This window comes from Bos indicus, chromosome 6 (assembly GCF_029378745.1).
Source record: "Bos indicus isolate NIAB-ARS_2022 breed Sahiwal x Tharparkar chromosome 6, NIAB-ARS_B.indTharparkar_mat_pri_1.0, whole genome shotgun sequence".
Classification (NCBI taxonomy): domain Eukaryota; kingdom Metazoa; phylum Chordata; class Mammalia; order Artiodactyla; family Bovidae; genus Bos; species Bos indicus.
The window spans coordinates 37,626,502-37,642,157 of record NC_091765.1 but is presented as its reverse complement, the minus strand read 5'-3'; the positions used below and the strand labels follow the sequence as shown (position 1 = coordinate 37,642,157).

The 15,656-nt window shown below is 39.0% G+C and overlaps 1 long non-coding RNA gene across 3 annotated transcripts in view; it reads right to left on the bottom strand.

Moving 5' to 3' along the window:
* LOC109560130 (uncharacterized) overlaps positions 1-15,656 on the bottom strand; it is a 231,705-nt gene that overhangs the window by 23,291 nt on the left and 192,758 nt on the right. For 2 of the 3 annotated variants that reach the window (XR_011567111.1, XR_011567113.1), the window contains one exon: positions 4,887-6,191. The exons of the other annotated variant lie outside the window; for it this stretch is intronic. This is a non-coding gene — a long non-coding RNA (uncharacterized lncRNA). Of the gene's footprint in view, positions 1-4,886; positions 6,192-15,656 lie in introns of those variants that run through there. 3 annotated transcript variants of the gene reach the window in all.

The following is a 15,656-nucleotide window of genomic DNA, read 5'->3' as shown; positions in this document are numbered from 1 at the left end:
TCAGACTAGAATCCACATTTTAATTTACAAGCTCTTTTCTACCCACTAGGTTAAAATTCAATGTCCTAGTTCACCATTCTTAAATAGTCCAAGAAAAGGGAAAATCTCCTCTTAGAATAGTACCTTCAGTGGTACTCACCTCCAAGCCAACTGGATATTTTTCCCTCCCACCACTGCATTAACTTAAAATAAAATCATCTGCTCCCACACAGGCACTGCAATAGCTATCGTAACACTTCCTAACTCCCACTCTACTCTATTGTCTCAAACACAGATGATTTCCCTGGAATAGTCTTTGGTACACATCGGCTTACTACAGTAACTCTTTCTGCAAGAAAAAGTAACCTGTGTAAATTAATCATGAGGGGAGATCTACTGCAAATGGAAAACTAAATACCATTTATTAATCCAATATCTCTGTCAACTAAAAAAGATGCACAATGTGAGAATTGTGAGTTAAGTTTTATTTGGGGCAAAATGAGGACTGCAGCCCAGAAGGCAGCACCTCAGACGGCTGTGAGAAACTTCTCCAAAGTGGTGTGATTTTGGTGAAGGGGAAGTTCAATGCAATCAAGCACTTGTTTTTAAAAAGGTTTTCTGCTGGCCATGAGGAGTAGATGTCATCATGAAGGGATTTAGTGCTTTTCTAGATATGAGGAGATGCAAGGATTGAGATCATGAAATTAGTTCCTGAAAATATCTAACTATCTAAAGACCTGTTGTGCCAGATTTCCTGGAGCACAGGTGCCTCATTCTCCACCCTGAACTCCCTTCAGGGCATGTCAAGGGTCAACAGCTACAGCAACACAGGATTCAGTCTCTGCAGAGGTGATGGCAAATAAATGTCCTCCTTGTTGTTGTTCAGTCGCTGGCAAATACCATTGGCAAGCGCCAATTTGTAGTTGACATTTCCAACCCAGGTCCCTGAACTTTCCTCTTTTTCCTAAAGTTTTTGTCCCTTTCAACTTCCTAATACAGTTTTGCTTTCATTAGTTGACATTCTTTCTTTCCATAGTTGTAATGTCCTTGCGTCCATTTGCTTTTACCACATTCATTGTATATCCTGCCAGTGCTACATCCAGTTTACTGTCGAGATTCTCCATTCCTACATCTGGGTTTTAGGTGCTTCCGGAAGTTACACAAAACCATACAATAGAATTGGTGTCATTACAACTCTTGAGTCTATGTTAGGCATATTTCCAATGCTGAAATTGGAGTTGAGTTCTTTCAAAGTACATCCAAGCTGAGATTAAGGAAGAGCAGAAACCAAGAATCATGCAGAACAGACAGGAGAGGAGAGATCACATAGAAAGCGAGACATAGACCAAGTTAGGGAGAAGAAAGGCTGACCCTGACATTCCAGTTTTGCTGAGTAGCTCTACAACTCCCCGTTTGAGGTAGTGTAAGAAAACTGGCTCTTGAAAACAAATGATGCTTCACAAAATAAGCACCTATCCTTCCAGACACTTTGGTTTTTACACCTGCCCCATAGACCACGCCCAAGTTCACCCTGCTGGACAATATGGCTTCTGTTGACAATCACTTTTTCAGCTAACTTATGGATTTGCATTGTAACATAAATTTTCTATTTAGTATTTTTCACCAGACTGCAGATTGTATTCATTTCTTTTCATACTCTTGAATGCCTAGCCTAGCATCCTATGACCATATTCATAGTAGATGATCTCTAGATACTTGGTGAATGAATAAACAAATGAATAAACAATTCATTCTTTATTAGTCTTCAGAAAAGTGATAATAGCAAGAAGCTCTAGAGTCTTTGGTCTTCAGAAAGGACAAGAAATCAGAAAGGGGGAAGCCCCAGAGAAGGAAATCTTGTTTTCACCAAGATTCAAAGGAGGACCAGGAGAAAAGGCCAACAGAATGTCACTCCTGAGACAAGGACAGCAGGCAAGCAGGCAAGGTCTTCCAGCTCTCCAGGACTCATTCTATTCAGGATCCTTCTGACCTGCGATTGACATTCAGAGGACCCCAAAATAAAGCTGAGCAGAAATATCTAATTATATTTACGTCTTAAAAGCAGGGGAAAATATATTTGCAGAGCAAAACATTGTTTTACCAGTAACCTTACTACCTGCAATCTAAAAGACATCACATTAGTTTTCTGTTTTGTTTGCTTTGCTTATTTCTGGAACTGTGGTTTCTCTTTAGAATAACTCCAGGGTGGAAACATGTGAATACTCTTGAGTTATTAAAACCACCAACACAGTCTTCAGTTCAAATGTGGCAAATATAAAAGGTGACTCTCATTTCACCAAGCTATGAAAATAATATTTGTGGGATAAAATAAGAAGAAAGAAGCCTCTACATACATGTAAGAAATGCCTAAAAGTGATCTAACCCTTTGCTCTTCAAAGTTCAGGCATCTAAAGAGAAACATCATGGGGCCACACCTTCATTCGGCTAAAGATATGGTTTTAAGATACTAAGCTACTCATTTACAGGTTTCTGCTTAAATTTTCAACCACATTTTAAGCATGAAACTTTGTGGTTCATGAGTTAACAAGATGCCACCCAAGAAAATATTGCTGCCTGGGATGTCACTCGAGATCCTTGGAGTCATTGGTCATAGTGGGTTCCTTGTGACCCTCTGCATTTGAAACACATTGGTTTGCTAATGGTTGGTTTCTGGCTACAGTGGTCCACAAATTGTTTGTTCTTTTTCTATGGTCTGTGAATGATATGCCTCAAGGAATGGTGGCTGATATTTTTTCATTTTCCTCCCTAATTTTCTCACTAAAATGTTTAATTAGTGAAAAGGCAACATATTTATAGATATAATAAAACAGTAGAGGAAAGGTTGTTTTAAATATATGCACAACATATTATATTTAGATACACACATACACATATATATATATATATTAAGGTATATATTAAGGACACTTTACATTCATACATATGAGTTTTAGGAAACTATACATCTGTGTTTCTCTAGAGTATGATGAAAGTGAACTATCATATGAACAGTAAATTTTTTGAGATGTTTCAAGATAAAAGGAATATATGTACGCAAAAATTATAAAAGGAAGGTTTAATATTACATTTATGTAATCCTAACTCTCTTGCTTTTTCAATGATCCAGAGGATGTTGGCAATTTGATCTCTGGTTCCCCTGCCTTAAAACCACCTTGAATATCTGGAAGTTCACAGTTCACATATTGCTGAAGCCTTGCTTGGAGAATTTTGAGCATTACTTTACTAGCGTGTGAGATGAGTGCAATTGTGTGGTAGTTCGAGCATTCTTTGGCATTGCCTTTCTTTGGGATTGGAATGAAAACTGTCCTTTTCCAGTCCTGTGGCCACTGCTGAGTTTTCCAAATGTGCTGGCATATTGAGTGCAGCACTTTCACAGCATCATCTTTCAGGATTTGGAATAGCTCAACTGGAATTCCATCACCTCCACTAGCTTTGTTCATAGTGATGCTTTCTAAGGCCCACTTAACTTCACATTCCAGGATGTTTGGCTCTAGGTGAGTGATCACACCATCGTGATTATCTTGGTAGTGAAGATCTTTTTTGTACAGTTCTTCTGTGTATTCTTGCCACCTCTTCTTAATATCTTCTGCTGATATTACATGTTAGGTCCATACCATTTCTGTCCTTTATCGAGCCCATTTTTGCATGAAATGTTCCCTTGGTATCTCTAATTTTCTTGAAGAGATCTCTAGTCTTTCCCATTATGTTGTTTTCTTCTATTTCTTTGCATTGATCGCTGCGGAAGACTTTCTTATCTCTTCTTGCTATTTTTTGGAACTCTGCACTCAGATGCTTATATCTTTTTCTACTTTGCTTTTTGCTTCTCTTCTTTTCACATAAAGTTATGACCAACCTAGATAGTATATTCAAAAGCAGAGACATTACTTTGCCAACAAAGGTCTGTCTAGTCAAGGCTATGGTTTTTCCAGTAGTCATGTATGGATGTGAGAGTTGGACTGTGAAGAAGGCTGAGTGCTGAAGAATTGATGCTTTTTAACTGTGGTGTTAGAGAAGACTCTTGAGAGTCCCTTGGACTGCAAGGAGATCCAACCAGTCCATTCTGAAGGAGATCAGCCCTGGGATTTCTTTGGAGGGAATGATGCTAAAGCTGAAACTCCAGTACTTTGGCCACCTCATGTGAAGAGTTGACTCATTGGAAAAGACTCTGATGCTGGGAGGGATTGGGGGCAAGAGGAGAAGGGGACGACAGAGGATGTGATGGCTGGATGGCATCACTGACTCGATGGACATGAGTCTGAGTGAATTCCGGGAGTTGGCGATGGACAGGGAGGCCTGGTGTGCTGCGATTCATGGGGTTGCAAAGAGTCGGACACTACTGATCGACTGAACTGAACTGAACTGAACTGAATCCTAACTCTATCCCTAACTTTAATCCTAACCATCCAAGACGTGAACTGTATTTAAGACTCACAATAGCCGACATTCCATATGCACTATCTTATTGCTCATAAGGACTTTAAAATAGCTATCATGATCTTTGTATTAAAAATATGGGAACTGAAGGAATTTCCTGGTGGGATTGGATAAGAATCTGCCTGCCAATGCAGGGGACAAGGATTTGATCCCTGATCCAGAAAAATCCCACAATGCCGTGGAGCAACTTGACTTGTGAGCCACAACTACTGAACCAGTGCTCTAGAGCCCACAAGCTGCAACTTCTGAGTCCTCTGGCCACAACTTTTGCAGCCCGTGCACCTAGAGGCTGTGCTCCACAAGAGAAACCACCACAAACAGAAGCCCAAGCACCCAACAAAGAGGAGTAGCTCCCACTTGCTGTAACTAGAGAAAGCCTGTGTGCAGCAATGAAGGCACAGTACAATCAAAAAATAAATAAATAATTTATTTTAAAAATATAGAAACTGAGGCTGAGAAGCTAAAATGACTCTTAATTCTAATAAAAGATGAACAGTTATATCAACAATCTAAATTTGCTATTGACTTTTACATTATTTAAAAATGACAGTATATTAAAAATTGGTGACACATATTTTAATGACAAAACTAATGCTCTCTAGCCCATTTTGGTTTCCAAAACACTTAATAGAAAAGCCCAAACCAGGAAGTAATGGATACTGAAAAAAAAGGTACAGGATTCAGGAAAACAATAGAAAAAGCAATGAATTCCACTGGACTATAGAACATAATGAAGAATTATTATAACAAAATAATATATGAGAAAATGTTTCAGGGAGTCATGCATTAAATTGTGTTCCAGATTAAAGTAATGAAATGCAAATGTTAGTTTAAGCTGAGAATAGTATTGTACTTTACTATATTTAATACAAAATTCCAATTATCACCTCAGTTCAGTTCAGTCACTCAGTAGTGTCCGACTCTTTGCGACCCCATGAATCGCAGCACACCAGGCTTCCCTGTCCATCACCAACTCCCGGAGTTCACTCAGACTCACGTCCATCGAGTCAGTGATGCCATCCAGCCATCTCATCCTCTGTCGTCCCCTTCTCCTCCTGCCCACAATCCCCCCCAGCATCAGAGTCTTTTCCAATGAGTCAACTCTTCACATCAGGTGGCCGAAGTACTGGAGTTTCAGCTTTAGCATCATTCCTTCCAAAGAAATCCCAGGGCTGGTCTCCTTCAGAATGGACTGGTTGGATCTCCTTGCAGTCCAAGGGACTCTCAAGAGTCTTCTCCAACACCACAGTTCAAAAGCATCAATTCTTTGGCGCTCAGCCTTCTTCACAGTCCAACTCTCACATCCATACATGACCACAGGAAAAACCATAGCCTTGACTAGACGGACCTTTGTTGGCAAAGTAATGTCTCTGCTTTTAAATATGCTATCTAGGTTAATCATAACTTTCCTTCCAAGGAGTAAGCATCTTTTAATTTCATGGCTGCAGTCACCATCTGCACTGATTTTGGAGCCCAGAAAAATAAAGTCTGACACTGTTTCCACTGTTTCTCCATCTATTTCCCATGAAGTGATGGGACTGGGTGCCATGATCTTCGTTTTCTGAATGCTGAGCTTTAAGCCAACTTTTTCACTCTCCACTTTCACTTTCATCAAGAGGCTTTTGAGTTCCTCTTCACTTTCTGCCATAAGGGTGGTGTCATTTGCATATCTGAGGTTATTGATATTTCTCCCGGCAATCTTGATTCCAGCTTGTGCTTCTTCCAGTCCAGCGTTTCTCATGATGTACTCTGCATACCTAAGTAAATGAAAACGTAAGTTTTTAGGGACGAATAAGTATTTTTTAATTGAAATACAGTTGGTGTATGATGTTATGTTAGTTCAAGTGTATTACACAATGATTTGACACTTACATACATTATAAAAGAATCACTATAATAGGGGTTAGTAATCCCTGGTTATATCTGCAACACTTTTTATATTTCCCAGGCTGTCAAATGTTCAAACAAGAAGTGAGGTCTCCATTCTTACAAAAATTTGCAGCAGATATATTTTCCAAGTTCAAACTGTAGTTCCAGCACCATTTTCAGGCTTCCATGGAGGTATGAACAAAATTTTCATATTTTAAAACTTATTTAACAACAAAAATTCATTTAACTAATAAAATTGAGGAGTTGCCATTTAACTTCAATTGAAGGTGATTAATTTGCAATGTAATGACAGGAAAAAAGGCAAATATCAAGAGAAAAACTTAACAGAATTCTATCCATGCCTTCCCAGCAATGAATATGCTCAACTACAATCACATGTTTATGAACTGGTATCAGTATTTGGCTGGATCTATCTGCATGGAAAGACATTTTCAAAGATGAAGTATGTGAAATTTCACTAACAGATGTCCCTTTGCAATTAATTTTAATGATAGAGAATACCAACAGTGAACATTTTGCAAAGTTTAAGGGAAGGATCCCTAAATGGCATTTTATTTATTAAGTTGCTAACATTAGGGGGTTTATCCATCAAAGTATGTGGAATTTATTGCATCAATTTGCCCTATGTAAGTTCAACCAGAGAATCACCTGATTAAAACAAAACTTTCTCTTTTTGTATTGAGTTATAATTTATATATAACATTATATTAGTTTCACATGTACAACATAATAATTTGATATTCATATATATTGTGAATGATTACCACAACAAGCCTAGTCAACATTCAAGAACTAAAAGTATTTTTGGCCTTGCCACACAGCTTGAGCAATCCTAGTTCCCTGACCAGGGACAGAATCAGTGCCCCTTGCAGTGAAAGTGTGGAGTCCTAACCATGGATGACCAGGGAATTCCTCAAAAATGTTTTAATTTAAATCATCCCAGTGTATGAGCTGGAATTCAAATTATAGTCTAAACAGTCTCATTGAGGCTTCCCTGGTGGCTCAAATGGTAAAGAATCTTGTCTCATTATGATACATAAATTATGCTATCTGTGATTATATTTTGTACACATTAAATTTGCTGTGACCTTAACTAGTTTTTTACCCATCACACTAGGAATTTTTTTATCTTAAAGATGAGAATGCCTGAGGCTCAAAGTGGTCAATCAGTTTGTCTTAAGTTACAGAGCCAGAACTTAACCCAAGTATATTTGTCTCTAAGTTTGTCTTTTCGTGGTATAACTCTAACCATTGTCTACTTTCCCATGCAGCTCCCAGTGCAGTGGGGGTGAAGTGCTCAGAGCTGATGTGAGAGCAGTGAGTGTGGAGGCCTCGGTGTGTTCTGGTGTTCCCCTCCCTGTCCCTGGTTACAGACCTACTAAATGCATTGTGCTGGCCCTTGTCCATCTCTTTTATACTCTGATTTTACTCAAGGTTCAGTTCAGTTCAGTTGCTCAGTCATGTCTGACTCTTCGCGACCCCATGAATCAAAGCACACCAGGCCTCCCTGTCCATCACCAACTTCCAGAGTTCACCCAAACTCACATCCATCGAGTCAGTGGTGCCATCCAGCCATCTCATCCTCTGTTGTCCCCTTCTCCTGCCCCCAATCTCTCCCAGCATCAGAGTCTTTTCCAATGAGTCAACTCTTCGCATGAGGTGGCCAAAGTACTGGAGTTTCAGCTTTAGCATCATTCCCTCCAAAGAAATCCCAGGGCTGATCTCCTTCAGAATGGACTGGTTGGATCTCCTTGCAGTCCAAGGGACTCTCAAGAGTCTTCTCAAACACCACAGTTCAAAAGCATCAATTCTTCGGCACTCAGCCTTCTTCACAGTCCAACTCTCACATCCATACATGACCACAGGAAAAACCATATCCTTGACTAGATGGACCTTTGTTGGCAAAGTAATGTCTCTGCTTTTGAATATGCTATCTAGGTTGGTCATAGCTTTCCTTCCAAAGAGTAAGCGTCTTTTAATTTCATGGCTGCAGTCACCATCTGCAGTGATTTTGGAGCCCAAAAAACAAAGTCTGACACTGTTTCCACTCTTTCCCCATCCATTTCCCATGAAGTGATGGGACCAGATGCCATGATCTTAGTTTTCTGCATCAAAACAGTGAACTACTGATACATGATCAAACTGAATGGATATAAAAAGTATGACACTCAAAGGAAGAAGTTAGACATGAAAGAAGACTTACTGTACAATTTCATTTCTAAAACTTCAAGAGATAGCAGGGACTTCCCTGGTGGTCCAGTGGCTAAGACTCCATGATCCCAAAGCAGGAGACTCGGGTTCAATCCCTGGTCAGGGAACTAGATCCCACATGCCACAACTAAAAAAACCTACATGCCACAACTAAAGATCCTACATGCCACAGCTAAGTCCTGGTGCAGACAAATAAATAAACATTTTTTAAAAAGAGAGATAACAAAACTTATCTATGGGATGAAAAGCAGACTTGTGGTTGACTGGCAGACAGAGGGAACAGACTAGGAAAGAATATGAGAGAACTTTTAGAATAAGGCAAATGCTCTGTGTTGACCTGGGTATAAACAATTATCAAGACCCAATGAACTGTTCACTTAAGATCTATGTTGTTTACTATTTGTATTTATACTTTAGTTTTTTTAAATACCAAATTTGTTAAAGGCCCCAAGGTTGAACTGGAGTTTGATATTATTTTAAGCCTTAACAGCTTTGAAACAAATATTAAGTTTATACTAGCTGCTACTGCTAAGTCACTTCAGTAGTGCCCGACTCTGTGTGATCCCATAGACGGCAGCCCACCAGGCTTCCCCATCCCTGGGATTCTCCAGGCAAGAATACTGGAGTGGGTTGCCATTTCCTTCTCCAATGCATGAAAGTGAAAAGTGGAAGTGAAGTCGCTCAGTCGTGTCCGACCCTCAGCGACCCCATGGACTGCAGCCCACCAGGCTGCTCCGTTCATGGGATTTTCCAGGCAAGAGTACTGGAGTCGGGTGCCATTGCCTTCTCCGTTATATAAGCAAGTATGCTTAATTCACTGCATCAACTCTGCCTTACATGGACACAATCACAGGACCACTGGCCAAAGCATGGTGCAATTAACAAGGAAAATGAAAAGGCATTCTGAGTTAGATCGTCTAAAGAGTTAGGCTGAAAATAGCACCATGGTTGTTTTTACAGTTGGATACTACAGTAACTACTGTTCTCCATATACATAAGGGTGTTTGAAAGTTTCAAGTGGGTCCATAAGTTTCTTCTTTAGTGTGCATGCTAAAAATGTAATTCCATTTGTAGAGCCTATAACTTTGGTATGGTTCTAAAGAATAATGTGAATGTGAAAATGAAATAAAAGAAACCTTGTTGTAAGAGGCAGGCAAATTGATTTCCAATCCCTTGGAAATGAAATTAATTCATGTATGTTGGAGCTAATTAAGTATTTTTCATATATTTAAAGCAATGAAAAAAATCTCTCACTTCAACTAAGTTTACACTTACCCCACATGGGAATCTTTAAAAAGTTTCCTGAGAATGTGTTTTTTTCTTTAGTTAAGTTTGCTATCTGTTCTTTGAGAAAGAAAAAAAAAGTCAAATGCAGAAATATTATAGAAGGCTTTGTCTGGTGGCTTCTTTTATCACCTTAGAAGACACTTAGATATCCAAATGCCACTAGTGAGCTTACCTTAGACTCTTCACAAAGAAATTATGGACAATTGAAATTTTATTGGGACAACTTTGTATCTTCTTACTGGGATATTTTTGTATCCCTAGTATTCATTTGTCATTGTGCCTAGTACCTAGCAGGTATTGAAAATGATGGATAGATGAATTGATGGATGGATGGATAAGAATTTTGGAGAGTCAATGGCTTACAACATCACAGACTTACCAAGAGAAAAAAACAGCTTCTATTACTACTGACTTATCTATATCAATTTGGACCTCATAAAAAAACTGAAATTGAAAGGCTCTTCCCTCCATGGGTACCTTTGTGGTCATTAAGTGGACAAATAAGTCTACAGACTTTGGGTGTATGGAATATTATTGCTTAGCAACAGTGTGTTTTAGAAAATTATCATCTCTCTTCAAATTTTTGGACAAGTGTCTAGATTATGTTAATCAATTTCTCTCTTGAAATATGAATTTTATTCTAGGAAAAAAATGAAACAAAAAAGATTTTCCCAGCAGTGTCATGAAAGAGCTTTGTGAAGTTCTGAATTTCTGTGCCTTTCTTATGATTAGGCACGGTAAAGTGTTTAGTTTCTCTATTAGATCCATCTTTTTCTGCCACTATCTTTGTTCCCACCTCCTACCCCCACCCCTGCTACCCCAGCTCCCATTGGTATTATGCTTGTAACTTCTCCATGGGCCCCTGAACTGGACAGAGGTCCTTTACAATCCAATGCTTCATTTGATACACTCTGCTTCCTGCTTTGCAGCCCTTTAGATTTGGTTGTTCTCAAATAACATGTTCTTTCATGAGGCACCCCCTCTCCATTCCTGAACAGAATCTACCACCAAACTTAAAATATCCAAATCCCTGGGGAACTTCTGTCTCTCATGGTGGCCAACACTTCTTCTACCACAGAGACCATTCCTGGTCTCTCACGGGTGGCGGCTTCTCACTGACACAGTAACACCGACAGAAGGAAAGGCTCTGCCAATTTACCTTAATAAAATATGAACTTGAATGTGGAGTAGGAGCTCTTGAGCTATTACAGGAAAACATAATTACAAGGAGGACTTGACTCTGGTTTTGAATCAGCCTGAAATTGTAGGCAAATCCCTTGACCCCCACCCTACACGTAAAGCCACAAGACTAAGGGAGGACATCATCTCCTGATGCCAGCTCATCAGATTTCAAGAAAAATAAGTTCCATGTGTTTTAAAAGATTTTCTAACTTGGTGGATTTATATCACAAAAACTTGAATTTAATGGGCTCTCCAGTCCACCATCCCATAATTATACTATTTTCCTTTTACTATTGGGAATACTGAACTTAGCCTTTTGGAGATGTTGTTTAATTTTATATCTCTATCAAAATATAATTATTTCTAGGCTTTTAGATACCTGTATGTAAAAATGCCAAAACCCTCACATTTTTGCATATAAAGGTTATTTTTTCAAAAGAAAGACTTTGTCAGATATCAGGTGAAATAGGCATTTCAACATTTTTGATGGTGACAGTGATGACAATGACAGATCATGTTTTCCAGAGTTGTTGAATTTCTTGCTTAATCTGATTGATTTTATTTCTGACTTGGTCTATTATCAGTTAGCTTGTCATTCAGTTCAGTTCAGTTCAGTTCAGTCGCTCAGTCGTGTCTGACTCTTTGCGACCCCATGAATCGCAGCACGCCAGGCCTTCCTGTCCATCACCAACTCCTGGAGTTCACTCAGACTCACGTCCATTGAGTCAGTGATGCCATCCAGCCATCTCATCCTCTGTCGTCCCCTTCTCCTCCTGCCCCCAATCCCTCCCAACTTGTCATTACTTTATTCCATCTGATTTTATTATGAGTTGTTTAATTTTTTTAGATTTTAAAAGTTGAGGAGAGACATGGCACCTTATCCTTTGCCTCTGAGCATGGCTGTACCTGGAGAATACAAGATACAGATATCCATCTTGAATTTAAAATCTCTTTAAGAAATGTTTTTCTTATGCATTAAAATTTTGAATCTAGATAACTAATATTTTGTGGGACTTCCCTGGCGGTTCAGTGGTTAAGAATCTGTCTTTTAATGCAGGAAACGGTTCAAACCCTGATCAGAAAACTAAGATCCCACGTGCCACTGGGCATCTAAGCCCATACGCCACAACTAGAAAGAAGCCCATGTGCTACAATGAAGAGCCCACATGCTGCAATTAAGACTTGATGCAGCAGAATAATAGTAATAATAAAGGAATAAAATAAATTAATTAAAAATAGCTGATAATCTATTCTTTAGGGTAGTGCATAGGATTAAGAGTAGGAAGAACTTACATACCAAATTCTGTTAGAGTAGGAAGACTTTGTCCATAGTAATAAGTACGAGAAAACCAGTCATTCAGTTTGTCACCCTGTATCTAATAAGCTCTTTCTATAGGTGTAGTACCATGACAGCAACACAGAATTATTTGGGAGCAGAGAAAAACAGTGAATTAACTCGAAAATACCAAAAGGAGAAGAAAAAATCTTAAAACTAAAAAAATGTTAGGGCAGAGGATCCGGATGAAACCCCAGATACAAGGATAAAAAATCAGCTGGAAGAAAACGAGACCTACACATAAAGATTAGTCTTCCAAAATGGAGAAACTTGCTTGGAAGGCACTGGACCACGGGTATCACGACGAATCTACACTGGACACATTCAAGCAGAACCTACCAAACTAAATCCAATAAGTGTCCACTATGTGAACAGCTGGCCTCAGCTGTGTTGTAACTTTTACGGCTGATGCAACGGAATGAGCCATATCATACAAAATTACAACACAAGACCACAACTAAAGACTGGCAGTGATTTGTTTTCTGTGGAATCACAAACTGTCATTATTGCAGGTCATTTCAGAAGGTCCAAGGCAGTGGAAAACCTAAGGAATACCAAAAATATAACCCTAGCTAGTAACTAAGACTATATTTGTCAATTGTGCAATCCCTGAAATGATGATTTCTGAGAACACATTTCTCGTATTTTGGTGTTTTCATATTTGGTATTTCTAGTATTTTGGTATTTTTGCTGAAGAATGTGCTGATTTGATAAATATACTAGGTGTTTTAACGTCACAAAGTAAACATTCAGGTTTTTCACGAAGTAATGGAATAATCAAGTAATAGCACAAAACCTTATCATTGGTAAGTAGAAATTTGCCTCCAGCTCAAAACAGAAAGAAGGTACAAGAAAATTATTAACAGAAAAGTGAGATCAAAATAATCCTTCAGTCTGTTCACATATAGAAAAGAGTGTTCTTTCCTTACTATGCCTGATATAAATAGATATAGACAGGACAGCACTCTGGAAATCATAATTGGTTCCCTTCCCCATTCTCTTAGATATTACAATGGTTCACAGCCTTTCAAAGTTCAATTCTATTATTCCTTAGTATTTAATTTCTCTCCTTAAGAAGATGGGCTTCCCTGGTGGCTCAGTGGTAAAGAATCTGCCTGCAGTGGAGGAGATGCAGGAGACCCAGGTTTGATGCCTGGGTGAGTCTCTGCTGAAGCAACTGAGCACACACTTTTAGGGAGATATTATATTAGATTAATTTTTTCTTCTTATTGGACAATAATGGAAAAAATAGGTTGAGAAACACTGTGATAGATGGCCTTTCAGTCTTCATTCTTAGTTAGTCAGCCATTATTTCAAGAATATTTATTAAATAAACGTCCTACATCAGGCACTGTGATGACTGGTTGGAGATATAATGGTAAATAAGACCTTGATCCTGTTCTCAAAAAACGCCTAACCTATTCAGAGGTCATGAGAGATAAGCAATCAGCCCTGATAAAGAAGGGTCATTACTATCACAGGAATGCTTTGGAAACAAAGAAGAGATGCCAACTTAGCCAAAGTGAGGCTAGGAACCAGGACAGGTTTCCTAAAGGATGTGACTTCAGAACTGAGCCCTGAATGACCGGTCAGAGTTAGACAGACAAAGACAGCATGTGTCAGAGCCTAGAGAAAGAGACATGATATATAAGGAAGGAAATGAAATACTTTAGCATGGCTTGAGCTTAGTGTGAGACAGGAAATTAAAGGAACGGGACTGGAGTCATTTGTAAAAATCAATCACAAAGGGTCTTCTATGCAACTTTGAGAAGTTTAAATTTTATCCTGAGGATCCTAGAGTCATGGAGGATTTTAAGCAGATGTTGAAAATATATTACTGAAAATGCATTTTAGAAAGTTTATTTTGGCCACGGTTTGAAAAATAAAGAGGTTCTTATACTAGCCCATGTGAGACAACAGTGGTCAAGTAAGATAACAGTTGTAGTGAAGGTGAATGGAAGTAAGATTTAAGGGGTGTGGAATTAACAGGACCACAGTGGGGGGGGGGAGGGGTAAAGGACATACATGACAAGAGTGATATCAAATTTCTAGTATGAGCAATTGGAAAAAAAAAAAAAAAAACAGAAGGGCATCTGGGAATTTGAGATAAACTGGGAACTTCCAAGGGGATATTTCCCTTATAAGTTTGATATGTATGACCCTGAAGGCAAGAGGAAAATTTGAATTAAAAAAAAAAAGCCCAGCAGATGGATAAGTGAAACTATGGGAATGAAAAAGCTCATCCAGAAAGACTCTGGAGAATGTGAAGAGGAGATGGACAAGAACAGAAACCTGGAAATAACATTTAAAAGACAGCTAGAGAAAGAGGAGCGCATGAGAGTAGTTGACAAATAGCAGGTGGGAGGAAAGAGGAAACGGGAGAATGCAGTACCATGCATGTGGGAGGGAGGTAGAACTCCAAAGAAGACATACAGATGGCTAACAAACACATGAAAAGATGCTCAACATCACTCATTATCAGAGAAATGCAAATCAAAGCCACTATGAAGCACTATTTCACGCCAGTCAGAATGGCTGCGATCCAAAAGTCTACAAGCAATAAATGCTGGAGAGGGTGTGGAGAAAAGGGAACCCTCTTACACTGTTGGTGGGAATGCAAACTAGTACAGCCACTATGGAGAACAGTGTGGAGATTCCTTAAAAAACTGGAAATAGAACTGCCTTATGATCCAGCAATCCCACTGCTGGGCATACATACTGAGGAAACCAGAATTGAAAGAGACATGTGTACCCCAATGTTCATCACAGCACTGTTTTTAATAGCCAGGACATGGGAGCAACCTAGATGTCCATCAACAGATGAATGGATAAGAAAGCTGTGGTACATATACACAATGGAGTATTACTCAGCCATGAAAAAGAATACATTTGAATCAGTTCTAATGAGGTGGATGAAACTGGAGCCTATTATTCAGAGTGAAGTAAGTCAGAAAGAAAAACACCAATACAGTATACTAATGCATATATATGGAATTTAGAAAGATGGTAACAATAACCCTGTGTACAAAACAGCAAAAGAGACACTGATGTATAGAACAGTCTTTTGGACTCTGTGGGAGAGGGAGAGGGTGGGATGATTTGGGAGAATGGCATTGAAATACGTATAATATCATACATGGAACGAGTCGCCAGTCCAGGTTCGATGCATGATACTGGATGCTTGGGGCTGGTGCACTGGGACGACCCAGAGGGATGGTATGGGGAGGGAGGAGGGAGAAGGGTTCAGGATGGAGAACACATGTATACTTGTGGTGGATTCATTTCGATATTTGGCAAAACCAATACAATATTGTAA